We start from the raw sequence: 21,194 nt of genomic DNA on the forward strand, positions 1-21,194 counted from the left end.
CTCTATGTCAGAGCCAGGCAGACTTCTCTGGAGGAGCCATTATTTTTCAGGGATTTCTTGGGTGAGCTCTAAACATTAATATTTCCTTTTCATCTAGTGGCAATAACTCAAAGACCGGGGGAATCACTTAAGTATTTATAGGAGCTACCTGCCCATGCTCATGCCTGGGCTGTCATCGGACTTAAGGAAAGGCACGAGCCCTGTCATCAGAGGCAGGTACTTTCAAATAAAAAATAGCACACACTCTCATATATCTTTAATGGAAAAACAAATCATACTTCTACAGAAAGTGTTGGTGTTGATGTGATGGAATGTTGAAATTTATTCATAGATGTGAAAATTCTTCCACGTCAGAAAAAAAGACACGGAGCTTGACCAAGTTTCACATTAAAGCTGTACCCTTGACTTCCCACACTAATTAGTCTTTCCACCTCGAAAGCCACTGGAACGAGGTCCTCAGATCGGCATCGCTGTAGCTGCTTGAGCCTCACCAGGTGGTCAGATCACAGGCAGCTATTTTCCTTGCCCCAACCCAAACCTACAAACCTCTGGGACAGCAATTCAACTGCAGAAAATGTGTCCCTTTGCTGTTTTGAAAGATCCTTCTCTGTCTTCTAATAATGTAGGCTCTATTTTCCCATGCTATTTATTTTGTCTTTAGATTTAATCAGGATTGTCAAAGGTTTTTATTTTTACAGCCAGACATCATAAATTCTGTGACAAGCTCTTCAATGGACCATTTGAGCTTATGTGACCTGCTTTCTGTTTCTTTTTCATCCCTCTAACTTTTATAACTTATTTCCTACTTTCAGTTACTTTAGAGTGCGATTTAGAACAGGATTAAACACATTTCCACATGGTTTGCAAGTAGGCTTTTAAACTGGGTCTTTTAAAATATGCTTTTGAGTCAGAGTTTTACTAGAGTACAATAATTATTCTTTTATCTTTGCTCCATTTTTATATTGCTGGGTAAATAAAGCAATAACTGTACAGAATGTTTATTGGTGATATAATTACCTATTGCCAGTAGCCAGACACCTGGTGAAAGCCACAAATTCCCCAAACGTATGTTAATTTACTTAATAGATGTGCCAGTTCATAGATGTATTAAATAAACACTAGCTTTTTGATTGGTTGATTCAGACTATGTTTGTTTGAACACGTTTGTCTGAACACATGTTTGTCCAAATACTTTCCTAGTCAATTTAATCAGCTAACCAATTAGGTCAGTTGGCAAAACTACCAACTGATATGATTGCATATTTTGACTCACTGCATTGTCAAATTCATGCTATTAAAACAATAGGCTTTTTATCTTATAATTGTCTTCCCCACCATGATAATAGCTCCGTACTTAATTCAACCATGGCTGGATGTCCTTGGAGCTATTCAGTCCTCCTCCAATTTGATTCTGAGCAATTGAAAACCAATCATTATAATTAATTCTAAATCTTCTTGTCAATTCACCATCTCATACTTCATATTATTTCTTTCTTACTGCAGTTGTTTCTGTATCTATTTTATGGAGTTTAACATTTCCATCTTCAGATTCAGGTCCTAATTAATCTCCTGCAGAAGACTTAAAAACTTTTGCCTTCATTTGTAATGATCTATGTGCTTTAGACTTACTCATTCACAGATTAAAACCCTTTTTTTTATTTTCAGATTTTTTTTTAAATTCAGATTTTCACATTTCTAACACTGTGATTTCTGCATTTAGCATTCTTTTGTCCTCTGTTTCATTTAATTAACTGAATTGATTAATTCAATTTTAATAGTTATTACTTCTTCCATGTGTCCAATATTATGTTAAACAAGTGAAAGAAACCAAAAAGACAATTCTTTTCCTTATGGAATTTGTGCTCTGGTTAGAGAGAGATGTGGGAAAAAAAAAAAAAACAAAACAAAGCAAAACAACAACCACTCACACAGATAATTCCAACACAAAGCAGTAAAATCTATCAAAGCAGAATCCCAGAGCGCAGGCAGAGGGGCCGTGTGCCAAGATAGTCAAGAACACTGACTCTCACATCCTACTGTCTGCTCCTGTAATGACGTCACCACTTGGAAATCTTGTGGCTGTGGAGGAAATTCCTTTCCTTTTTCAGGCCTCCGGTTCCTTTTATTTTAATTTAGGATACCTACAGGACTTCCTTCATTGACTTGTCGTGAGAAGGTAATGAAATGATACATATTCAATACTTAGGCTAATTCCCGACACATAAAACGTAGTCAATACATGGTGTTTTTATTAAAATATGATTATTGGTACTAGGTGCCCCAACTTCAGAAGGTAGAGAGAAAAGAGGGTTTGGCATAACTGGCAGACTGCCATTTGGGTAAATGATAATAAGGCTGTGAGCTATGAGATGTGGTTTGTTTTCTGGATCTGCCACTAAAAACCTGTAGTCCCTCCACCTTTAGAAACTCAAAATTGTTTGAAGTAACGTTGTTACTGACCACAGGTTCTTGGGCTCTCTGTGCAACAGAAATTGACACAGGCCAAAAGAGTTTTCCAAATAAGACTTAATTGGAGGTTATGCCCAGACATAAGGGAGGCAGCAAGAGAGAGAGAGAGAAAGAGAATTCCTTGTCTGAGTCCCTGAAAAGAGCTAGAGGTACAGCTTTTTTTTTTTAAAGCGTGGGAATTGACATCAGGTTAGGGTGTGCAGGTTGAGTTGGTCAAAGTACGTGAGGGGTGAGGTATGTGGGTCAGCATTATCTGGTTGTGATGGTTATCTTGAGTAATGGGCCACCTGATGGTCTGGTCTGTGGGCAAAAAGGCTATAAATCAATTGTTCAGCATTCCTGCCTGAAGTGGGATACTCTGCAACCTTGGTTATCTCTTAAGGCCACTTCCTGGAATTCTTTCAGTAAAAGGCATGGTTAAACATTATGGCATTAGTGAGGTAGCGGTGTGAGTTCTGTGATCAGTGGGAATGCACGAAAGAATGCTCTAGTGGGGATGAGTTGCCACCAAGTCCTGTTCCTACTCTGTCTCAAAATGAACAGATTTAAATAGTTTCTCTCCCCCACCAAATTCAGGTTAGTTTAGACCTTTAAAACTATGCTCTCACAGATCTCAGTATTTATTATTATTATTTTTTGAGACAGAGTCTCACTCTGTCACTCAGGCTGGAGTGCACTGGTGTGATGTCGGCCCATTGCAACCTCGCCTCAAGTGAGCCGCCTGCCTCAGTCTCCCAAAGTGCTGGGATTACAAGTGTGAGCCATCGCATCTGACTGTATTATTTGTATTATAATGTTACTACTATTATTTGGATAAGTACAATCATAAAGCAACATAAATCTTTAACACTTATAAAACTAGAAAATGAAAATCAAAGCAAATATCCCTGTTTGGGGCCTGATTTGTTTTGATTTGCCTTGATTTAATTTTATTTGAGTCTACAGAGTGCAAATAGATAGTTTCATCCTATTTTTTACAATTGCCTTTATTATAAACAGACCACGTGAGATTTTTTCACTCAGTCCTTTGATGGCATAGTGGGGCTAATTTTTTCAGTCACTTTCAGGTGTTGAAATAATTTTATTTTTTACCTACTAGAAAATCCATTGTGACCTTAATCAAATAACCAAAGATAACATCACAGTAATGGGACAAAATGAAATTGTGTGCCACAGTTACAGTAGGTAGCTAGTCAGACATGAGCAGAACTGGAGAGGGCTCGCCTACCCTCTGCCACCAGGAATGTTAGGCAACCACCAGGTGACAGGCAGGTGGTTGTTACACTGTTTCTGTATAATACTAATTGGTCGCAGCCTGCACCAGGAAAAGACAGTCTCCCAATAGATAGAAAAAACCTGAAATTGGTGATCAGCAGTTTCCCAATAAGATCTCGTGAGTTAGGCAAGTGGGCTCAAACATGTGCATTAAGAGGCAAAATGGTGGAGTTTAACTGGTATATGACCTTCTAGGGACATTTGACTGGTAAGGAAAGACACCTCAAGTGAGCATGTGTACAACTCCAGTAAACACACTGTGCTTGTGGCCCCTTCCAAGTGCTGGCAGGCTGCTGTGCATGCAGACGGTCCACTCTGCAAGGGAAGAATCAAGGAAGAAGGAGCACAAGACCTGGAAGCATGCCAACATACAAAACCCCAAGTCAAAAAGTCAAACCATGCACTTGGTCTCTCAAGTCACCCACTTGGTCCTCTTCCAGGTGTGCTTTACTTCCTTTCATTCCTGCTCTAAAGTTTTCATTAATCTTTCACTTCTGCTCTAACACTTGCCTCTGTCTCTCCTTATCCCTTATGCCCCTCAGTTGAATTCTTTCTTCTGAAGAGGCAAGCATTGAGGTTGCATTGCCCCCGGTAACACCACCTTAGGCAAACTAAGAAAAACACAGTGTCTCTTTCATGATATTCTTGCCAAAGATACATAACTTGGATCATATCACTAGGAGGCATGAGACAAATCCAAATTGCTGGGCAATCTATAGAATAACTGGCCTATAATTTTCAAAAGGATTTGGATGTGGGAGTCAAGGTAGACTAAGAAAATCTTCCAGATTGAAGGGAATTAGGGAAACATGACAGCTAAATGCAATTTGCATTCCTGGGTTAAATCTTTTTGCTATAAAGGATGTTATTGGGACAACCACAAAAATTAAGTGGAATGTGAGGATTTGATGTTAGCAATGTGTCAATATTAGTTTTCTGATTTTGATGGCTGCATTATACTTATACATAAAAAGTCCTTGTTTATAAAAATAGCATGCTGAAGTATTAAAAGGTGATGACATTGCATTAACACTATTTTCAAATAATTTAGGAAAAAATGACTTGTACTTGCAACTTTTCTGTAATTTCGAAATTAATTAAAACCATTTAAAAACAATTTGCACATGTTGTTTTTCAATGAGTCTGAAAGGAAATATATGTACCTTATATTTATGCTATGTATAAATCCAATTCACAGCTTAATAAAAACTCCAGTCTCTTACTTAGTATTTTGCTTCCTTCTCTAGTTTAATCCTGAACTTCAATACTATAAACCCTATAGAGAAGGCAGTGCATTCTGTGCTATCTTTCCCTGCTTCATAGCCTGATCCTCACCTCTGCTGCTCCTATTTCTTCTGGGTCTGGGACATGGGAAAAAGTATTTAGGAGGAAAGGACAGCCTTACCTGACTGGTTCTCTTGAAATCTGATGATAGCATCTGTTATGGCAGAAACCATATGTTTTTAATTTCTCCTGTGGGTCACTTTATAAACCTTTGGGGATATACCACAGAGACCTACATAGTAGCATTCCCTGATGCCGATAATGTGTACTCCAAAGAAGCCCAAACCACACTCTTAGGAACTACACCTCTGGAGTGATTTTACCAGGATTTGTTCAATGTCATCCTAACTTCTTTTTTTTTTTTTAAATTATACTTTAAGTTCTAGGGTACATGTGCACAACATGCAGGTTTGTTACATACGTATACATGTGCCATGTTGGTGTGCTGCACCCATTAACTCGTCATTTACATTAGGTATATCTCCTAATGCTATCCCTCCCCCCTACCCCCACCCCACCACAGGCCCCAGTATGTGGTGTTCCCCTTCCTTGGTCCATTGAGTCCTGGGAAAATTCATCACCTAAACTCTGTCAAATGTGGACGTCTGTAATCCCAGCTACTCTGGAGACTGAGACATGAGAATCACTTGAACCCAGGAGGCAAAGGTGGTAGTGAGCCGAGATCGTGCCACTGTACTCCAGCATGGGTGACACAGACAGACTCTGTCTCAAAAAATTAAAAAAAAAAAAAAAAAAAAAAAACTTTAAAAAAATTAGGGGAAAAATGGAGAGGGAACAGGGAGGATATGGTAATTCACATATTGCAAGAGAAAAGGAGCAGGTAGGGAATAGACAGTTATGTATTTGTCTCATACTTTACATAAGATATGGAAATATTTAACTTTTATCTATAGTTATTTAACTTGTGGAAATATTTAACCTTTTATCTATAGCTATCTGCTTAGGAACAAAAGGAAAGGCAGCTTCTTGCATGACTCAGCTTTCACCTTGATATTTTTCCTTTGGCATAGTGAATTGGGATCCCAAGTTTTTATTTTACTTTCACAAGGTCTATATTGCATTCTGGAAAATATTGCCGTCATTATCACAATGGGACTGTATTATTACTGTCTTGTTATTTTTTAACTCTATGATTCCATTTATTTGACAATATTTCGCAGGCAAACAACAAAGAAAACAGATCAGTGGTTGTCAGGGTGTAGGGATTAGAGGAGAGATTGACCACAAAGAAGCAGGGAGAAGTTTTTGGGAGTGATGGGACTATTCTGGTTACATAACTGTGTACGGTTACACAACTGTGTGTGTTAATAAAACTCATAGAACTGTATACTAAAAGGATAAATTTTATTATATGTAATTGATTCTTAATTTCTAAAATGAAAAAAAAAATCAACCAATTCAAAAAAGGGGGAGATTTAGAATGTGTAATGAGGAATTAATTTAAATGTCAAATGCTGGGCAATACAAACCTCCACCTCTGTTTCCCCTAGAAAATATCAAATGAATTCTATGTTGAACATTATGGTTTTTAAAATGTTTCTCTTTAAAGGAGATTTGTAAATAAATTTTGAGTGCTATCTTTAAGGTTGGTGCAAGGAAAAAAAGAGGCTGACCACAGGGGACAGCCAATATATAGACAAGGTAGTTCATTTTAAAATGCAAATTAAAATGTATTATTATTTCTCCACTATCATGCTGGCAATTTGAACATTATCTGCAGAGTAAGACTGAGCCAAAAGACAATGGATTGATATTTTCAAAATTCAGAGGAAATTGATTTCCACCTAAAATTTTTAAATACTATTTTTTTTTATTTCAATAGCTTTTGGGGTACAAGTGGTTTTTGCATACATGGATGAATTGTTTAGGGGTGAAGTCTGAGATTTTAGTGTACCTGTCACCAGAATAATGTACATTGTGCCCACTATGTAGTGTTTTATCCCTCACTGCCCCTCACACTGTCCCTCTTCTGAGTCTCCATAGCCCGTTATATCACTCTGTATGCCTTTGTGTTTCCATAGCTTAGCTCACATTTGTAAGTGAGAACATATGTTATTTAGTGTTTCATTCCTAAGTTACTTCACTAAGAATAATAGCCTCCAGCTCCATCCATCCAAGTTGCTGCTAAATATACTATTTAGTTCTTTTTTAATGGCTGAGTAGTATTCCATGGTGTATATATACCACATTTTCTTCATCCACTCATTGGTCAATGGCCATTTAGGTTGGTTCTATATGTTTGCTACTATGAATTGTGCTGCAATAAACATGCATGTGCAGATGTCTTTTTGGTGTAATGACTTTTCCTTTGGTAGATAACCAATAGTAGGATTGTTGCATTGGATAGTAGATTTACTTTTAGTTCTTTACGAAATCTCCTTACCGTTTACCATGGAGGCTGTACTAACTTACGCTTCCACCAGCAGTGTATAAGTGTTCCCTTTTCACCACATCCACATCAATGTCTATTTTTTTTTACTCTTTAACAATGGCCAGTCTTGAAGGAGTAAGGTGGTATTGCATTGTGGTTTTAATTTGCATTTCCCTAATTAGTGCTGTTGAGCATTTTTCATATGTTTGTTGGACATTTGAATATCTTTTTATTGAGACATGTCTATTCATGTCCTTTGCCCACTTTTTGATGGGATTTCTTTTCTTGCTGATTTGTTTGAGTTCGTTGTACATTCTGTATATTAGTCCTTTGTTGGATTGATAGTTTGCAAATATTTTTTTTCTTGCTGCCCTTTGTCTGTTTACTCTGATGATTATTTGTTTTGCTGTACAGAGCTTTTTAGTTTTATTAGGTCCTATTTATTTATTTTTATTATTGTTGCATTTGCTTTTGGAGGTCTTAGTCATTAATTCTTTTCCTATGCCAATGTCCAGAAGAATTTTTTTCTAGGTTATCTTCTAGGGTTTGTATGGTTTCAGGTCATAGATTTAAGTCTTTGATCCCTCTTGAGTTTATTTTTGTGTGAGGTGAGAGACAGGGATCCAGTTTCATTCTTCTACATGTGGCTAGCCAATTTTCCCTGCACAATTTATTAAATAAAGTGTCCTGTGCCCACTTTTTTTGTTTACTTTGTTGGAGATCAGTTGGTGGTAACTATTTGGATTTATTTGTGAGTTCCCTATTTAGTTCTATTGATCTGTGTGTCTACTTTCATACCAGTACCATGCTGCTTTGTAGTATAATTTGAAGTCCAGTAATGTGATGCCTCTGAATTTGTTCTTTTTGTGTAGGATTGCTTAGGCTATTTGGGTTTTTTGTTGTTGTTGTTGTTGTTGTTCCATATGAATTTCATAATTGTTTACTCTAATTCTTTGAAATATGATATCGGTATTTTGACAGGAATTGCATTAAATCTGTGGACTGCTTTGGGGAATATGGTCATTTTCACAATATTGATTCTTCCAATCCCTGAACATGGGATGTGTTTCCATTTGTTTGTGTCATCTATGATTTATTTTAGCAGTGTTTTGTGTTCTTCTTGTGTAGATTTTTCATCTCCTTGTAAAAGGGTATTTTATTTTTTTTGAAGCTCTCGTAAAAGGGACTGAGTTCTTAATTTGATACTCATCTTTGTCATTGTTGGTGTTTAGCAGTGATACCGATTTGTGTAAATCAATTCTGTAACTTGAGACTTTACTAAATTTGTTTATCAAATCTAGGGGTCTTTTGGATGGGTCTTTAGGGTTTTCCAGGTATATGATCATATCACTGGTGAGCAATGATCATTTTGACTTCCTCTTTTTCAATTTGAATGCACTTTTTTTCTCTTGCCTGATTGCTCTGCCTAAGACTTCAGTACTATGCTGAATAGAAGTGGTGAAAGTGAGCATCTTTGTCTTGTTCCAGTTCTCAGGGGGAATGCTTTCAACTTTTCCCTACTCAGTATAATGTAGGCTGTGGGTTTGCCATATGTAGATTTTATTATTTTGAGGTAAGCATCTTCAGTTTGTTGAGTGTATCATAAAGAAATGCTGAATTTTATAGAATGTTTTTTCTGCATAGATTGAAATCATCATATGGTTTTTGTTTTTAATTCTTTTTATGTGATGTGCTACATTTATTGACTTGCATATGTCAGATCATCCCTACATTTCTGGGATGAAACCTACTTGATCATGGTATATTATCTTTTTGAGGTACTGTTGAATTCAGTTAGCTAGTACTTTATTGAGCATTTTTGTATATATGTTCATCAGGGGTGTTGGTCTGTAGTTTTCTTTTGTCATTATGTGCTTTTCTGGTTTTGGTATCAGGTTGATACCAACTTCATGGAATGAGTTAGGGAGGACTCTCTCTTTCTCAATCATTTGGAATAATTTCAGTAGAATTAGCACTACTTATTCTTTGAATGTCTGGAAGAATTCAGCTTTGATTCCATCTGGCCCTGGGCTTTGTTTTGTTGTTGTTGGGAATTTTTAAATTACTGATTCAATCTCACTGCTTGTTATTGGTCTGTTCAGAGTTTCTATTTATTCCTGATTTAATCTAGGTGGGTTGTATATTTCCAGGAATTTATCCATTTCCTCTAAATTTTCTAGTTTGTGTGCATACAGGTGTTGATAGTAGTCTCAAATGATGTTTTGTGTTTGTGTGTTGTTGCTAGTAATGTCTCCATTTGCATTTCCTATTGAGATTACTTGAATCTTCTATCTTTTCTTGGTTAACCCTGGCTAATGGTCTATCAAATTTGTTCAACTTTTCAAAGAACCATCTTTTTGTTTAATTTATCATCTGATCTTCTCTATTTTCCTTTGTTTCAATTTCATTTAGTTCTGCTCTGATCTTTATTTTATTTTCTTCTGCTAGCTATGGATCCAGTTTGTTGTTTCTCTAGTTCCTTGGGGAGTGGCATTAGGTTATTTGTGACCTTTCAGACTTTTTAAAACTTTCAATAGTTTTTTGAGAATAGGGGGTTCTTGATTACATGAATAAGTTCTCTAGTGGTGATTTCTGAGGTTTTGGTGTACCCATCATTCATAAAGTGTACACTGTATCCAATATATAGTCTTTTATCTCTCATCACCCTCCCAAATTCTCTCTGAGTCCCCAAAGTCAATTTTATCATTCTTATGCCTTTGCATCCTCATAGCTTAACTCCCACTTATGAGTGGGAACATATGTCATTGCTATTTGGTTTTTCATTCCTGAGTTACTTAACTTAGAGCAATCACCTCCAAATCCATCCAAGTTGCTGCAATTGCCATTACTTCATTCCTTATTATGGCTGAGTAGTATTCTGTGGTGTGTATATACCCCATTTTCTTTATTCATTCATTGGCTGATGGGCATTTAGGCTGCTTTCATGTTTTTGCAGTTGCAAATTGTGCTGCTATAAGCATGTGTATGCAAGAGTCTTTTTCATATAATGACTTCTTTTGTTGTGGGGTAGATATCCAGTAGTGAGATTGCTGGATTAAAAGGTAGTTCTACTTTTAGTTCTTTAAGGAATCTCCATACTGTTTCCCATAGTGGTTGTACTAGTTTACATTCCCACCAGCAGTGTAAAATTCTTTCTTTTCTTACCACATCCACACTGACATCTAGTTTTTTTTTTTTTTAATTATGGCCATTTTTACAAGAATAAGTTGGTATCTCACTGTGGTTTTAATTTGCATTTCCCTGATAATTAGTGATGTTGAGCAGTTTTTCATATGTTCGTTGGCCATTTGTATATCTTCTTTTGAGAATTATCTATTCATATCTTTCATCCACTTTTTGATTGGATGTTTTTCCTTGATTTGTCTTTTCCTTGATTTTCCTGATTTGTCTGAGTTACTTATAGATACTGGATATTCGTCCTTTGTCAGATGCATAGTTTCTAAATATTTTCTCCCACTCTGTGGGTTGTCTGTTTAGTCTGCTGATTATTTCTTTTAGTGTGCAGAAGATTTTTAGTTTAATTTGGTCTCATCTATTTAGTTTTGTTTTTGTTGCATTTCCTTTTGGGTTCTTGGTCATGAACTCTTTGCCTAAGCCAAAGTCTAGAAGAGTTTTTCTAATGTTATTTTCTAGAGTTATTATGGTTTCAGGTGTTAGATGTAAGTATCTGATCCATCTGAAGTTGATTTTTATATAAGGTGAGAGATGAGGATCCAGTTTCGTTCTTCTGCATGTGACTTGCCAATTATCCAAACATCATTTATTGAATAGGGTACCCTTTCCCCAGTTTATAATTTTGTTTGCTTTGTCAAAGATCAGTTGGCTGTATTTGGCTTCATTTATAGGTTCTCAAATCTGTTCCATTTGTCTATGTGCCTATTTTTATACCAGTGCCATCCTATTTTGGTAACTATATAGTTTTGTAGTATAGTTTGAAGTCAGGCAATGTGATGCCTCCAGATTTGTTCTTTTTGATTATTCTTGGTTTGGCTATGCAGGCTTTTTATTGTTTCATATCAATTTTAGGACTGTTTTATCTAGTTCTGTGAAGAATGGTGATACCATTTTGATGGAAATTGCATTGAATCTGTAGGTTGCTCTGGGCAGTATGCTTATTTTCATAATACCGATTCTACCCACCCATGAACATGGAATATGTTTCCTTTTGTTTGCGTCATCAATCATTTCTTTCAGCAGCGTGTTGTAATTTTCCTTGTAGAAATCTTTAATCTCCTTGGTTACGTTATTCCTATGTATTTTATTTTATTTTTTGCTGCTGTTGTAAAAGGGATTGAGTTCTTGATTCAATTCTGAGTTTCATCGTTGTTGGTGTAGAGCAATGCTACTGATTTGTGTGTATTGATTTTGCATCCTGAGACTTTATTAAATTTGTTTATCAGATCCAGGAGCTTTCTGGGAGAGTCTTTTGGGTTTTCTAAGAATATGATTATATCATTGGTGAACAACAGTGGTTTGACTTCCTCTTTACCAATTTGAATGCCCTTTATTTCTTTCTCCTGTCTGATAGCTCTGACTAGGACTTTCAGTATTATGTTGAATAGAAGTCATGAAGGTGGGTGTCCTTGTCTTGTTCCAGCTCTTGGGGCAAATGCTTTCAACTTTTTCCCATCCAATATAATTTTGGCTGTGGGTTTGTCATAGATAGACTTTATATTACCTTGAGGTATTTCACTTCTATGCCAGTTTTGTGAGGGTTTTAATCTTAAAGGGATGCTGGATTTTGTCAAATGCTTTTCTGTGTCTATTGACACAATAATATAATTTTTATTTTTAATTTTGTTTAAGTGATGTATCACATTTATTGATGAGTATGTTAAATCATCCCTGCCTCCCTAGTACGAAACCTACTTGGTCCTGTTTTTTTTTTTTTGTGTGTGTGTGTGTTTTGTTTTGTTTTGTTTTTTTTGATATGCTGTTGGATTTGGTTAGCTATTACTTTGTTGAGAATTTTTGGATCTATGTTCAGCAGGATATTGGTCTGTAATTTCCTTTTTTCATTATGTCCTTTCCTTGTTTTGATATTAGGATGACACTGGGTTCACAAAACAATTCAGACAAGATTCCTTATTTTTCTATCCTTTGAAATACTAACAGTAGGACTAGTACCACTTCTTCTTTGAATGAATGTTTGTTAAAATTGAGCTGTGTATTCATCTGGTCCTGGATTTTTTTATGTTGGCATTTTTTTTTTATTACTGTTTCAATCATGCTACTTGTTATGGGTCTGTTCAGAGTTTATATTTCTTTCTAATTTAATCTAGCAGGGTTGTATATTTCCAGAAATTTATCCATATCCTCTAGATTTTCTAGTCTGTGTGCATACAGGTGTTCATAGTAGCCTTGAATGATCTTTTGTATCTCTGTGGTGTTGATTGTAATATCTCCCATTTCATTTCTAATTAATCTTATTTGGATTTTCTCTCTTCTTTTTTTTTTTTTTTTTTTGGTTAATCTCACTAATGGTCTATCAGTTTTGTTTATCTTTTCAAAGAACCCACTTTTTCTTTCATTTATCTTTTTTTAAAAAAATATTTAGTTTTGCTGTGATTTTTTAAATTCATTTTCTTTTTCTGGGTTTAGGTTGTTCTTCTTTCTCTAGTTCCTTGAGGTGTGACATTAGATTGTCCACTTGTGCTCTTTCAGGTGTTTTAGTGCAGACATTTAATGCTATGAACTTTTGTCTTAGCACTGCTTTTGCTGTATCTCAGAGGTTCTGATAATTTTGTTGCTATATATTTCAGTTCAAATAATTTTTGAATTTCCATTTTGATTTAATGTTGACCCGGAGATCATTCAAGACCAGATTATTTAATGTTCATGTATTTGTGTAATTGTGAGAGTTCTGTTTTGAGTCAATTTCCAGTTTTAGTTCAATGTGGTCTTAGAAGATGCTTGATATGGTTTGATTTTTTAAAATTTATTGAGACTTGTTTTGTGGTCTGTCATATGATCTGTCTTGGAAAATGTTTCATGTGCTAATGAGAAGAATGTGTTTTCTGAAGTTCTTGAATACAGTATTCTGTAAATATCTGTTAGGTCCATTTGTTCTAGAGCATAGTTGAAGTCATTGTTTCTTTGCTGACTTTCTGTCTCAATAACCATTCTAGTGCTGTCAGTGGAGAGTTGAATCACTGACTATTATTGTGTTACCTTCTATCTCATTTATTAGGGTTCATAGCAATTGTTTTATAAATTTGGGAGCTCCAATGTTAGAAGCATATAAATTCAAGATGGTAATATCTTCTTATTGGATTGATTCTTTTATCATTATACAGAGGCCTTCTTTGCCTTTTTTATTTCCTGCTGTTGCTTTAAAGTGTGTTTTATCTGATATGAGAATATCTACTCCTGCTAGCTTTTGGTTTCCATTTGCATGGAATATCTTTTCATATCCCTTTACTTTTAGTTTATATGAATCTTTACATGTTAGGTGAGTCTCTTGAAGACAACAGATATTTGGTGTGTGTTTTTAAAAATCCATTCGGTTAATGTGTATCTTTTAAGTGGGGCATTTAGGCCATTTATATTCAATTTTCATACTGAGAAGTGAGTTACTGTTTCAGTCATTATCTTAATCATTACCTAGACACTTTTTTTTTCTTTATTGTGTTATTGTTTATAGGCCCTGTGAGTTTATGCTTTCAAGAGTTTCTATTCAGGTGAATATCTTAAGTTTCAGGATTTAGAACTCCTTTTTAGCATTTTCTTAGGGCTGGTCTAGTAGTGACAAATATCTCCTAGCATTTATTTGTCTGAAAAGTGGGTTTATTTTTTCTTCATTTAGGAGACTTAGTTTTGCTGGACCCAAAATTCTTGGCTGACATTACTTCTGTTTAAGGAGGCTAAATATATGGCCACAATCCCTACTGGCTTATAAGGTTTCTTGTGAGAAATTCACCATTAGTCTGGTAAGTTTTCCTTTAATGGTTACCTGGTGCTTTTTTCTCACTGCTCTCAGAATTCTTTCCTTTACATTGAATTTAGATATCCTGATGACTATATTCATTGGTGAAGTCTTTTTTGTGATGAATCTCCCAGGAGTTCTTTGAGCTTGTTGTATTTGGATATCTAAATCTCTACCAAGGCCAGTGAAGATTTCCTCAATTATTCTCTCAAATAAATTTTACCAAATTTTGCTTTCTCTTCTCCCCTCAGGAACACCAGTTATTCTTAGGTTTGGAAATTTTACATACTCCCATATTTCTTGGATATTTGTTTAATTCTTTTTATTCTTTTTTCTTTATTTTTGTTTGACTGAGTTAATTCAAAAGCCATGTCTTAGAGCTCTGAATTTTTTCTTCTACATGTTCTAGTCTATTGTTGAAACGTTTCACTGCATTTTGTAATTCCTTAAATGTGTGTTTTATTTTCAAAAGTTCTACTTGGTTTTTCTTTAAAATATCTAATTAGAAAATTTTTCATTAATATCTTGAATTTTTAAACATTTATGTTGGTTTTCTCTTTTCTCTGGTATCTCCTTGAGTAGTTTAATAATCAACCTTTTGAATTCTTTATCTTGTATCAAAGGTTTCATCTTGGTTTGGATCCATTACTGGAAAGCTAGTGTGATTTTTTGGGGGTAGTATAGAACTCTATTTTGTCAGATTACGAGAATGATTTTTCTGGGTCCTAATCATTTGGGAAAACTATTTCTTCTAACTATTCTTGAATTTATTTTTTATTGGACTGTGTTCTTTCCCCTTTAAGGATGTAAATTTAATTTTTAGTTTATTGTAGCTTAATTCAGTTTTTTATGTTTTCAGGGGTGAAGACTGTATGAATTTCTTGATTATAGAGCACCAGGCTGGTGCTGGGGAATGTCTGCAAGGGATCCAGTGATGTGACCTGTCCTCAAATCTCCCAGCAGGACCTATTTTGATAAGGGTGGCAGGGGAGTGATGTAGACTCTGAGATTCCTTGGTTATAAATAGCCTTTGGCTTTCTCAAATGCCAGTTGTAGTAGTAATAAGCCAGTCAGGACCTCCTGGTTAGTCAGGGTAGTACAGGCAATGGTGGTAGCTGAGGTTATCCACAAGTTTTCTCATTCCTGGATGCAGATTATTCTATCTATAGATGCTGTAATGAACTGTGTCAGTTCTTCTTCAGTCAGGAGGTGGGACTTGCAAAAGAGTGCTAGCTGCAGTAGTAGTGGTGGTATTCATGTTTGCCTTATGTTACCCATGGGAGGCACTCTGGTTTCTCAAGTGATGGGCGGGTTCACTGGGCTCCCAAACGTTTCTGTCCTTTGTGTTAAGCTACCAGGGTGGGTTGAAAGGCAAAGCCAGGTGGGGGCTGAATCAGGCAGGTCTGAACTCTGGCTTTCTACATGCGGGGCAAGCAGAGGCTCCTTTGGGAATTGAGGGACTGTTCTCTGGTCTCTAGAGTAATGTTCTAGGAAGGGGTATAGCTGCCTCTGAAACAAAAAACAGTTTTTACAGGGAGTGGGAAATAGCAGGTGGCAGTAAGCCTCACCCATAGCCCATGCACTTGGCAAGGCAAGTTTCTCATGAAAGTGTTGCAGTGTTTGCTAGGAGCAGCTAGCTAAATTCCAGGCAGTCTACACTCAGAACTCTGGAGTCATATGCTTTCTCCACAGAGACAGGAACCATTGCTTTCAGGTCATGCCCCTCCCCATCTGCCAAACAGCCAGGGTTCCCAGCTCCTGTGCTCATGGTTGCAGCACACTTCCCACTCATCCCCTGGTTCTGGCCAAGGGAGTTCATTCCTACTCGAGATTATATTAGGAATTTCCGTTGGGAGCTTCTTTTCACCTACCACCACTCCCTGAGGTAGTTGGGTAACTTCTGCGAGGTGCCTTGTGATGTGGAATCGGGAATGGCTTCCCTCAGTCTGCACTGGAGACTGGGAATGCACGCAAGGCTCCTCCTGCTGTCCCTCCTACTTTTTGATTCCCCACCACTTCCTACATGAGCTTCAGCACTGAGTAGGGTTAAGACCTTCCCCCATGGGCTGATTTGTTATGTTCCCCAGAAGGAGTGTATATCCTGGAGACAGTTTCCCCATTTCTCACATGCTAGGGACTTACAATTTTTTGCCTGGCTCATGGTGTAGGCTGCACCCTGTTGCTTCTTTCAAAGGGTCTGTGTTTTCTTTCAATTTTCCTGTTAAGTTCCTGCATTGCTACTTGGAAAAAAGTTCACAGTGTGAATCTCTGGTCACTATTTTGTCTTTCCAAGTTGGAGAGGCATGTTAACACTGCCTCTAATTTGCCATCTTGGAAAACACACACACATACATACACACACACACAGCAAGACTCTCTTAATACACACACACATACACACACACACACAGACTCTTAATACCCTTTTTACCTGTACTAGAGGAATGTCATAAAATAGAAACACTAAAGCATTCTCTAAACCTGCATATTTCCTTTAAAGATCTTCTCTCATCAATAAATTCTCAGATGTGTGATGGGTGATTCTCTAAAGGTTTCTTGGGTTTTTGATACCTCAGATTTATTTATATAATTTCATATTATAAGAATTCACATAATTTTGCTGAAACTAAGTTGCTGTAAGCAACATAAATATGGTACTGATGATTAATGCAATAATTGTTTTGATTTTTACCTTATCTATATTGTATACCTATTCAATTCTCCCATTTCCTTTCTCTATACAAACTGCTAGGTATCCTGATGTTTTTAGACATTAAATAAACTGACATGGTTCTCTTAGTATTGGTTCCAAAAATTAAAATAACAGTTTTTGACCTTTAAATGATTGAAAACACAACTGTAATTTAAGATTTTTCAATTCCAAGGCCATTAAAATGTGCTCGTTCATATGGTTAAGAAAATTTTTGTTTTCAAATTATCATTGAATTATAGATGTATAATATGTAAATAAACCCTAATTTTAGAAGCATGGATATAAACCAAGTAATTTTATGTTATTTCAAATATATAGTCACAATGACTCTAAGAGTATAAAAGATTTCCTTGTGATTGGTCCTTTATATGGTTGAGGATGATATGATGTTGTCAAAATCAAATTGGACCTTTAAAAGTACTAGATCTGTAGGTTTTTTATAGGAAGGTATCATTTCCCAACATTTTTTCTTAAAAAAGGTATAGAAAACTTGCTGGTAGATATATGTGAGATGTGCTATTTCTGTCTACTAGACATATTTATAAAAGGAACATGTTGGAGTTCAGAGCCCAATACTCCAAAATAGATCATTTTAACATGCTGAACTGAAGAAGAAATCTCAAGGTCTCTTTGATCTTCCCCTCCTCCCCACAGTCTTTCCAAAGAAGCTGAAATTCTTTTATTTGCTTAAAATCCAGACCTACCAAAGAAAAAAACAGTTTTCTTATCTTCCCTATAAGATCAAAGCTGTAGCCACACTTCAACAGATCTTTTTTCAAAATAATGACCATCTCCAGATATCAATTGTTTAAATTCCAAAGAGAACTATTTACACGTTCCCTGATATAATCATTTTCACCAATAACCACTTATTGCCCCTCAATAGAATTCCTCCTCTCTCTCTCTCAATAGAACTCCTATTCGCCCCTTTCCATAACCTGTTTTATCAGAATCCAAGACCCCATTCCTTCTGTAACCTCAAGATGGTGTAAATATATAAGCTTCAGTAACCTTACCAGAAAGTTGGGTCCTCATTTTGAAGGCTCCTGTGTATACAAGTTAAATAAGTTTTTATGTTTTTTTCTTGTTGGAATCAGTCTGTCACATGTCACTGATGTTCAATGAAATTTTAGGGGTCTAAGAGCCTATGTTTCCCACATAAACCCTCAAACTCCATACCTGTGTTAGAAACAGAAGGTGAGCTTAGTTTCACTGGGTATCTTATCACAGTGTCCAAAAGTTTTTAAAAGTGTTCTTGAAATATTTTCATATATTGTTAAAGTCAATAAAGTGGCTGACCTTAGAGTGTGTCTTTCCAACTCTCGGGGTTGTAGAAGTATGTGGAAGAAAAGAAAAGAAAAAGGTAAATACAACCTCCAAGTCCCCTGGCAGTTGCTACCTTATCAGTTGGTGCTCTCAAATGCTCTGGCACCAGATGAAGATTTAACTGAATATATCAAGGTTCCCTGGGACCATATTTTCTATTTCACTGTATTCTTCACAGTTTCACACATTGATGCATATGTACAAGTCTAGTAGACTCATGATGTTCAGATAAATCCTGAATATGGCTCATCAAGTTACTGAGGGAATAAGAAGGGAATTTTCTGTGAAATCCTGATTCAAATTTTGGTGAGTGTAATAAATAAACAATGAAAAGAATACTGAATAATCTCAACTGAATTCATTGTTTTTCTGAACCTCACATGGAGAAGTTTGTCCAGAAGAAATAATTTATAATTTATTCAAACCAATAGGTAAACACAGGTTTCTCTCTCAGCAACATAACTCAGGGTATAGGATCTTTTGATTTAAATATCTTGGGCTACACACCAAGGTGCCATAGCGTTTTAGTTGCAATCTGCAATCTTGATTTTGACAGGCTATGATTTGCAACCATGCTGTGCAGGATGCAATAACACTGTCTACCTCTTATCTTCAAGGCTGCAAAGAGAGAAAATGACTGTTTACTAGTATGTTGACCTCAAGAATTTGTAAATATTTTAATAATATCATCACCATCAAAATTTCCAGGAAATACCTTGTATGTTTGCTGTAGTGTATTTCCTGTTTTTCCTAGCTGGAAAGTTAGAAATAAACTCTACCAGAAATAAGAGTATAGATCTTTTTAAAATTTTAATGTGCTTATTACTGCTTAAAAATAAATTGCATTTGTACTATTTTCAGATAGGAAATTTTAGTAAGAAAATTGTTTTAAATAGTTGCTTATTAGGGTTAGCATTTGCAAATGTCCCGGTTTATATTTGCATTTGAAAATGATCATGAAGAAATGTTTAGATACATCTGGCAATAAAAAATTTACATAATATGGCCGGGTGCGGTGGCTCACGCCTATAATCCCAGCACTTTGGGAGGCCGAGGCGGGCGGATCACAAGGTCAGGAGATCGAGACCATGGTGAAACCCCGTCTCTACTAAAAATATGAAAAATTAGCCAGATGTGGTAGCGGGCGCCTGTAGTCCCAGCTACTCGGGAGGCTGAGGCAGGAGAATGGCCTGAACCCGGGAGGCGGAGCTTGCAGTGAGCCGAGATTGTGCCACTGCACTCCAGCCTGGGCAACAGAGTGAGACTCCCTCTCAAAAAAAAAAAAAAAAAAAAAAAAATTTACATAATAGCTGAGCCAGTGAAACTCATTAGCTTCCAAAATAATGTATATGCCATTTATATAAAAGCTAGGAATTATGTTTGATTTTAAAATCTTCATTCAGATCAATAATTAGGCAGTTTTAGGAATTAACTGATTAATGGGATAAGGCATCATTACTTTTCAGTTTAGAACAGGAGGTGTAATTCAATTACTATAAGGCAAATGTTTGGCTAATCTGAGCTTGCTTTTTTTAAATTAAAATCAATACTCACTATCATATCAATTTTCCAAAGTAAACTATCAAGATATATATTGTATGCTATGTCTATACTGTGCACTATAAACATAAAGGAAAACTATCATTGAAATGAGAATTATGTAAGTAAAATGAGTATCGTTAAGCCAGTGGATAAAAATAACTGAATCACATAAAGCCACTTATCAAAATCGAAGGAGAAAAACATTCTTAGCATTATTCTGATTTTTTCTTGGTAATTGGTTTTCTTTCTTCATACCTTTGGAATTAGAGGAGATCTACTAATGGAAGAAAAAAGACACACTGTGGAAATGAAAATTTGACAGACTCACAGGATTAACACCTGGCTTCTTTTCCAGATTTGTTAATGATAGACTTTCTCACAATCCCCCTAACTCTAGGAAATATTATTAGTTGGCAACCCACATTTAGTGTTCCTTGTATTTGCATCAGATCATGTATATCTGACTTGTTTTTCTTTTTTGCATTTTCCTTTTTAAGTCAGTTTGAAATATTACCATTGGAAGGCAAATGCTGAAATAAAAGTTATCTTCCCTTAGTCTTTTAAAAGCCAGAAAAACTTTATTTATTTATTAGTATTTTATTTTTTTCAGAGACAGAGTTCACTATGTTGTCCAGGCTGGAGTGCAGTGGCTATTCACAGGCACAACTCTACTACTGATCAGCAATGAAGTTTTGACCTATCCCATTTCTGACTAGGGCTGGTTCTCCCCTCCTTTGACAACCTGGTGCTTCCCTGCTGCCAGGAGGTCACCATATTGATGCCAAACTTAGTGTAGACACCCAATCAACATAGCTCACTACAGCTCAGAACACCTAGGCTTGAACGATGCTCCTACCTCAGTCTCCTGAGTAGCTGGGACTAAAGGCATACACCACTGCACTGGTGCTAGAGAAACTTTAAAATGAGGGTAGGAAAAGTTCAGCTATTCAGAACAGTGGAGCAGAAATGTCTTTGTACAAGTAATCTAGTCAATTCCTTTGGCTCTAGTATAAAACTTTTCCTCAACTATTCCTGAAAGATAAGCATGAACCCTTCATCTCTGAATCCCAGAGGAAATACCACAATTCTCTCAAGTATTATAATTAGAATGCCTCTTATTTCACTTCTCAAATTAAATCTCTTATTATTGGCTGGGCATGGTGGCTCACGCCTTTAATCCCAGCACTTTGGGAGGCCAAGGCAGGCAGATCACAAGGTCAGGAGTTCAAGACCAGCCTGGCCAATGC

The sequence above is a fragment of the Piliocolobus tephrosceles genome, chromosome 5 (genome assembly GCF_002776525.5).
Source record: "Piliocolobus tephrosceles isolate RC106 chromosome 5, ASM277652v3, whole genome shotgun sequence".
Lineage (NCBI taxonomy): Eukaryota > Metazoa > Chordata > Mammalia > Primates > Cercopithecidae > Piliocolobus > Piliocolobus tephrosceles.